Below are 8,549 nucleotides of genomic sequence, written 5' to 3'. Positions count from 1 at the left end.
AAATCATATATGAAAGGTATGGTGGGCCGTTACTGATTTGCTAACAGTATGGAAATGATCTATGAATGAAAAGCATATCCAATAGTCCAATCAAACAGCTCTGAGATATAAGTGACAATAGTTTTCACTGTGTCCAACTGTACTTCACACTTCAGCATCTGCGCATGTGCTACAGCCACCATACTATATTGTCAAATGATACCTCATCATAGATTTCTATCCTTTAAACAGGTCATGAAGGCTTTTCCATTTGTTGCCCTAAACATACAGTATCTTATGAAAGCCCACTTCCACCAAGAGAAGAAAAGAAAAAAAAAAACATAAAAAGATAGGATTTATAAAAATCAAAAAATACTCATGGCAAGTCAAAACTTGGAATTACTAAGTGAAGACTGTGAAGTACTAAGTCAAATCATTGCCCTATTATCTCATATATGACTTACTGTGTCATAATTTAGTACATCATAATTCTGACATAAAGTCAAAATTCTGACTAGGTATCCAATACTTTTGACTCTTACCATTTCAAAATTTTGATTCACTACATGTATTTTTATCTTCATCATGCATAACTTTTCATAAATGTTTTTCCTAGAAGATAGGGCTTCCATCGTTTCATAGGTAAGTTATGTATGGCATGTAAATTATTGATGTAAATTCCTGCTATGGATGACAGAGACAATATACTTGGTGGTCAGTGTGTGAGGTGACAGGCGTCTTTGTAAGAGAGCAAAAGAAAAGAGCACCACCTGCAGAAAGTCAAACTTCACCCAAATTAAATTGCAGGTAAAGAAGGCACAGTACCGCCCACGCTGACGATCTCTGGGGAAGTTTAGTGCAGAACCACCACACTAACGACTGCCTCGCATAAGAAAAGTTGCCAAAATAAGAGTAATAAAGTGATAGTCATTCTTTTATTACATGGTTTTGGTGATTTTAATTTAGCCCAAGTGAAACTGGAGATGTATGTAAACGTCACATTCAAGCCAGTTCTCTGTCCTCACCTTGAAAAGATCAGCCATGGCCACAGAGTCCATGAAGCTGACTGAGCTGAGATCAAGAACCAAGCAACGAGTGTGTGTCGGTGCCTGGGTTGAGGAGGAGGATGAAGAGGGAGCAGTGTGGACTGGAGCTGGGTTGTCCTTGTGACAATGACTTACTATCGGGATGCAGTGAGGGGGAAAACGTAAGGAGGAAAATGAGTTGAGAACTTCCAGCTGCCATGTAACACGTGGTCTAATGGGCAAATTTCTTCAAATATCTTTATGAGATTTTTCTAGCCAGAGGGATCAAAGCTCAGAGGCACGCACAAACACATGCCAGGCGCATAGACACACCTTTTATATTGCCTAGTCATCCGATGGCACTGAAGCTCTTAAAGTAATGTCCACATATTGATGGACTTCATGTGGAAGGAATGCACCTGCACTCGACATGTACTGAAAACGTGGGACTGCTGCTCATCTGGATTCGTTTATTTTTCTAATTACAATTATACCCTCATCACTCAATCTTCCACTCTTTCACTCAAAATCATTCACTGATTGATGCTCATCACTCACTCCTCTCTTTTTTCCCACAGCTTTCCAGTCATTTTCATTTCACCCTGTTAGTTTTTGTGGTTGTTGTTTGTGTGTGTATGTGTGTGTGTGTGTGTGTGTGTGTGTGTGTGTGTGTGTGTGTGTGTGTGTGTGTGTGGGCACCTCTCTGATCTCTGTGAAGACCAGTTCAGAGTTAGCAAAGTACACTGGACTGGAACAGGAGAGTATAGTCAGCCCAGGAACTCGCTTTGCCTGTTAAACAACAGAGATAAACAAAGTCAATTCAAAATCATTTCTAAAATCCTTTTAATGCCAACTTTGATGGTGACGTGCTTTTCCATCATGTGAAAAAAAACTGGCACTTATTTAGATAGACGCTGGTCCTGCACTTTGGCACGTATCAAATGCTTGTGGTGTTGACGTGCATTTGCATTGCAGATGCTGTGCTCCAGCAGAAATCGGGGTGTGTTACATGTGCATATAAAAGACGAGCTGTGGAGGATTCATTTCTGACCATGTTTCACACTGATGGCATTTTAGATATACTAGTCCACAGCCTGTTGTCAGCTAAGATCATCAGGAGTCAAGGAAACTCAGTGTGACTTTGGTCTTTGGACTTTTCCCTGCATAGATGTAACTTTTCATTTTTTCATTTCTATTGGTGTACCGTTTAAAAAAAGCTAATGAACACAGAAGAGGAACTGCACAACAAAGGCAGATAGAAACATAATGACTATAAGCGCTAAGCGCTGTTTGGTTGGATTACGTTTTTGTGATTCATGTAATTTTATAATTATGTTAGGAAAATAGGCCTCAACATTACTCAACTTACCGTGAATAACACCACACTTTAAGCAAACAGTTTGAGGTTTTTCGAAAGCTCATTGTTGTGAGAGGTGTGAGACAGTTTGAGTTTACCTCAGCATAGAGCCCCACATCTCTGTAACAGTCTGTACCAGGAACACGACCCAAAACAACAGTGGAGGATCTGAAAGATGAGGATGAGATGAAAGGGGTTAATGATAGTGCAAATCTGTTAGATGTTAGATCAATTGTGTCACAGTCACGGCACTTTGTTCAATTGTGTCTCAAAATTAGAACAAGTTTTCCCTGGAGCCCCTTTCCTGCCTCAAATTCTTTTTTTCGCTAACTAAACTTGAATTTTTCCACCTGTTTTATATCATTTACTGTTGTGAGAAATAAAAAGCTTGCCCTCAAGCACAATGCCCTCCTCATGATTTGGGCTATAAAGCGACATAAAAGCTGTTCAACAGCGATGTTAAAGTTGTCGTGTAATGCTTATGCTACTCCTGCTTTCCCTTATGCTAATGCTTACGCTACTCCTGCTTCCCCTCATGCTACTCCTGCTTCCCGTTATGCTAACGCTTATGCTACTCCTGCTTCCCCTTATGCTGATGCTTACGCTACTCCTGCTTTCCCTTATGCTAATGCTTACGCTACTCCTGCTTCCCCTTATGCTACTCCTGCTTCCCCTTATGCTGATGCTTACGCTACTCCAGCTTTCCCTTATGCTGGTGCTTACACTACTCCTGCTTTCCCTTATGCTAATGCTTGGGCTACTCCTGCTTCCCCTTATGCTAATGCTTACGCTACTCCTGCTTCCCCTTACTACTCCTGCTTCCCCTTATGCTGATGCTTACGCTACTCCTGCTCTCCCTTATGCTAGTACTTACACTACTCCTGCTTTCCCTTATGCTAATGCCTACGCTACTCCTGCTTCCCCTTATGCTACTCCTGCTTCCCTTTATGCTAATGCCTACGCTACTCCTGCTTCCCCTTATGCTACTCCTGCTTCCCTTTATGCTAACGCTTATGCTACTCCTGCTTCCCCTTATGCTGATGCTTACGCTACTCCTGCTTTCCCTTATGCTGATGCTTATGCTACTCCTGTTTTCCCTTATGCTAATGCTTACGCTACTCCTGCTTCCCCTTATGCTACTCCTGCTTCCCCTTATGCTAATGCTTACACTACTCCTGCTTCCCCTTATGCTAGTGCTTACACTACTCCTGCTTTCGCTTATGCTAATGCTTACGCTCCTCCTGCTTCCCCTCATGCTAATGCTTCTGCTACTCCTGCTTTCCCTTATGCTGGTGCTTACACTACTCCTGCTTTCCTTATGCTAATGCTTACACGCTACTCCTGCTTCCCCTTATGCTACTCCTGCTTCCCCTTATGCTGATGCTTACGCTACTCCTGCTTTCCCTTATGCTGGTGCCTACACTACTCCTGCTTTCCCTTATGCTAATGCTTAGGCTACTCCTGCTTCCCCTTATTCTGATGCTTACGCAACTCCTACTTTCCCTTATGCTAATTCTTGCGCTACTCCTGCTTCCCCTTATGCTACTCCTGCTTTCCCTCATGCTGATGCTTACGCTACTCCTGCTTTCCCTTATGCTGGTGCTTACACTACTCCTGCTTTCCCTTATGGTAATGCTTACACTCCTGCTTCCCCTCATGCTAATGCTTATGCTACTCCTGCTTTCCTTATGCTGGTGCTTACACTACTCCTGCTTTCCCTTATGCTGGTGCTTACACTACTCCTGCTTCCACTTATGCTAATGCTTACGCTACTCATGCTTCCCCTTATGCTAATGCTTATGCTACTCCTGCTTTCCCTTATGCTGGTGCTTACACTACTCCTGCTCTCCCTTATGCTGGTACGTACACTACTCCTGCTTTCCCTTAAGCCAATGCTTACGCTACTCCTGCTTCCCCATATGCTAATGCTTACGCTACTCCTGCTTCCCCTTATGCTGGTGCTTATGCTACTCCTGCTTTCCCTTATGCTAATGCTCATGCTACTCCTGCTTTCCCTTATGCTGATGTTTACACTACTCCTTCTTTCCCTTATGCTAATGCTTATGCTACTCCTGCTTTCCCTTATGCTGGTGCTTACACTACTCCTGCTTTCCCTTATTCTGGTACTTACACTACTCCTGCTTTCCCTTATGCTAATGCTTACGCTACTCCTGCTTCCCCCTATGCTAATGCTTACGCTACTCCTGCTTCCCCTTATCCTAATGCTTATGCTACTCCTGCTTCCCCTTATGCTGATGCTTATGCTACTCCTGCTTTCCCTTATGCTGGTACTTACATTACTCCTGCTTTCACTTATGCTAATGCTTACGCTACTCCTGCTTTCCCTTTTGCTAATGCTTATGCTACTCCTGCTTCCCCTTATGCTGATGCTTACGCTACTCCTGCTTTCCCTTATGCTGGTGCTTACACTACTCCTGTATTCCCCTATGCTAATGCTTACGCTACTCCTGCTTCCCCTTATGCTACTCCTGCTTCCCCTTATGCTGATGCTTACGCTGCTCCTGCTTTCCCTTATGCTGGTGCTTACACTACTCCTGCTTTCCCTTATGCTAATGCTTACGCTACTCCTGGATCGCCTTATGCTAAAGCTCATGCTACTCCTGCTTTCCCTTATGCTGACTCCTGCTCCTGCTTTCCCTTATGCTAATTCTTGCGCTACTCCTGCTTCCCATTATGCTACTCCTGCTATCCCTCATGCTGATGCTTACGCTACTCATGCTTTCCCTTATGCTGGTGCTTACACTACTCCTGCTTTCCCTTATGGTAATGCTTACGCTACTCCTGCTTCCCCTCATGCTAATGCTTATGCTACTCCTGCTTTCCCTTATGCTGGTGCTTACACTACTCCTGCTTTCCCTTATGCTGGTGCTTACACTACTCCTGCTTCCACTTATGCTAATGCTTACGCTACTCATGCTTTCCCTTATGCTAATGCTTATGCTACTCCTGCTTTCCCTTATGCTGGTGCTTACACTACTCCTGCTCTCCCTTATGCTGGTACGTAAACTTCTCCTGCTTTCCCTTAAGCCAATGCTTACGCTACTCCTGCTTCCCCATATGCTAATGCTTCGCTTCTCCTGCTTCCCATGCTGGTGCTTATGCTACTCCTGCTTTCCTTATGCTAATGCTCATGCTACTCCTGCTTTCCCTTATGCTAATGCTTCACTACTCCTCCTTTCCCCTTATGCTACTCCTGCTTCCCCTTATGCTGATGCTTACGCTGCTTTCCCTGCTTAAACTCCTGCTTTGATTATGCTAATGCTTACGCTACTCCTGCTTCCCCTTATGCTAATGCTTCTCCTGCTTCCTACTCCTGCTTCCCCTTATGCTGATGCTTTATGTTACTCCTGCTTTCCCTTATGCTAATGTACTCCTGCTTTCCCTTTTGCTAATGCTTATGCTACTCCTGCTTCCCCTTATGCTTATGATTACGCTCCTCCTGCGTTCCCTTATGCTGCTGCTTACACTACTCCTGCTTTCTATGCTAAACTCCTGCTTCCCCTTATGCTACTCCTGCTTCCCTTATGCTGATGTCTTGCTTTCCCTTATGCTGGTGCTTACACTACTCCTGCTTTCCCTTATGCTAATGCTTACGCTACTCCTGGATCGCCTTATGCTAATGCTCATGCTACTCCTGCTTTCCCTTATGCTGATGTTTACACTACTCCTTCTTTCCCTTATGCTAATGCTTATGCTACTCCTGCTTTCCCTTATGCTGGTGTTTACACTACTCCTTCTTTCCCTTATGCTAATGCTTACACTACTACTGCTTTCCCTTATGCTAATGCTTACGCTACTCCTGCTTCCCCTTATGCTACTCCTGCTTCCCCTTATGCTGATGCTTATGCTACTCCTTCTTCCCCTTATGCTGGTGCTTACACTACTCCTGCTTTCCCTTATGCTAATTCCTAGGCTACTCCTGCTTTCCCTTATGCTAATGCTTACGCTACTCCTGCTTCTCCTTATGCTACTCCTGCTTCCCCTTATGCTGGTGCTTACACTACTCCTGCTTTCCCTTATGCTAATGCTTATGCTACTCCTGCTTCCCCTTATGCTGGTGCTTACACTACTCCTGCTTTCCCTTATGTTAATGCTAACGCTACTCCTGTTTTCCCTTATGCTAATGCTTATGCTGCTCCTGCTTCCCGTTATGCTGCTCTTTACGATGTTCCTGCTTTCCCCAATGCTTTCCCACATGCTCCCCATATGCTTCCACATGCTTTTCCTTTCGCTGATCCTTATGCTTTTCCTTATGCTGATCCTTACGCTTTCCCTCATGCCATTTCTTATGCTGCTCTTGCTTTCCCTCATGCCGCTCCTCAGGGTGCTCCTGCTTTCCCTTTCGCTGATCCTTATGCTTTCCCCCATAATGACGCTCATGCTGCTCCTGCGTTCCCTCATGATTTTCCAAACAATTCTCATGCTTTTCATCAAGACGACCCTGATGCTGATCTTTATGATTACCTTTTGGTGCAGATTGGAGAGCAATGGGAAGAAGACTATGAAGAGAACTATGAAGAGGACGAGGACTCTGAGATTGATGTCGTTGGTATAGATGATGAGGAAAGGATTGAGATCCCTGTACATGATGCTGTGGACATTGGGCCACTCTCCCCAGAACATTCTTTTGAGGAGCTCAGTTTTGATAGCGACAGCTCTTTATCAGAGACCCCTGTGTCTCCCTCAACACCTAGTCTAGGCTCGTCCATAAGGGGTGCAGGGAAGAGAGCGATTTGGAAGAGCCTTCTGCTAAGAGGCCGAGGTGGTCGGAGGACGACAACTCATACTGACTCTATAATGCACCACCGAAGTGCCACACCTCCTGGAAACATCAGAGTATCATTGAGTCCACATTTGCCCTTCATCACTACCAGACCACAGCTATCAAGGACTTCACCAAACCAAAACATCAGGCAGGATAGTTGCATTGATCCTTTTTGCCACTGACAACTGTCCTTTGTGTCTGGCGGAGCCAATGATTTACATGCTAGCCCTTGCGTCTGGCAGGGCTGGTGACATCCTGGGTAGCGTCTTGCACTTGGGCTTTTTTGTACTTGGACATTTTGGTACAGTGGCGGGATCATACTTTTTTTCATCCTGAGGGCTGGCCTTTGCGTCTGGCAGGGCCCTCTATGCCTCAGATAGCCTTTGCATCTGGCAGGACTGTCAACATCCCAGGTACCCTCTTGCACTTGGGCTTTTTTGTACTTGCACATTTTGGTACAGTGGCTGGATCAAACTTTTTTTCATCCTGAGGGCTATGCAATCTGCAGACCTACCAGTAGGAGCCAGCTTGAATCACCCACATGTCATGCCCTCCGTGTGAAGCTAATCAATGGCAAAAGAAAAGGATTGGCTGGTTGAAACATGTGTCATGGAGGTTGCATATGGCTGTCTCCAATCCAAGATCATAAAAATTTATACAAACATTATAATGTCTTGAAATGCTACTTTAAATTTCACATCCAACAAGATGTCTTGTAAAAGCTTTAGCCTCGAGTTGCTAGCCTCAAGCAGAGATGAAGAGCAGGCTACAGAGGTCTGGTAAACTCACCTCTTTCTATCTCCACATACACACATTTTTGTTTTAAAACTTTTTGTCTTCAGCCCAACCGACACTGAGTCAACTGACATCACTTGAGATGTCAGATTCACACAGCTCCCTCTGGAGCCACAAAAAGGCTTCATACAACCTATTTTTACATATGCAGTAGAGTTCCACGAGATCTGTAAACTGACTTTCATGTGTTCCCCTTTAATGTGCCGCTGTGGAGAACTCTTGACCTGTGAGATGATTGGAAGGCTGAAGAAGCCGGAGTGACAAGATAATCACTGGATGGTGGGGTAAAGAATTAAACCCAGGGACAGTTAGGCAAACAGATATATGATCTGGACAAGTCACGGTCACCTCCATCGATACCAATTAGACGCAGGTTATCACAAATGAACTTGTTTCTTTTGTTGCACAATTGTTTCCTTTAACTACACAAATATATATTATAGGATGTAGAATCTCTTGTCTTGGAGAGATGTTATATTGGCCCAAACCAAATATAACACATACATAATTATGTATGTGTAGCTGCCTGTTCTTTCTGGAGTCATTTTTACACTCCCTTTTCCAACACTGATAACTGCTAATGATAAGAAACATGCTAACACTTTTT

The sequence above is a fragment of the Xiphias gladius genome, chromosome 18 (genome assembly GCF_016859285.1).
Source record: "Xiphias gladius isolate SHS-SW01 ecotype Sanya breed wild chromosome 18, ASM1685928v1, whole genome shotgun sequence".
Taxonomy (NCBI): Eukaryota; Metazoa; Chordata; class Actinopteri; order Istiophoriformes; family Xiphiidae; genus Xiphias; species Xiphias gladius.
Note: the sequence above shows the minus strand (reverse complement) of the source record.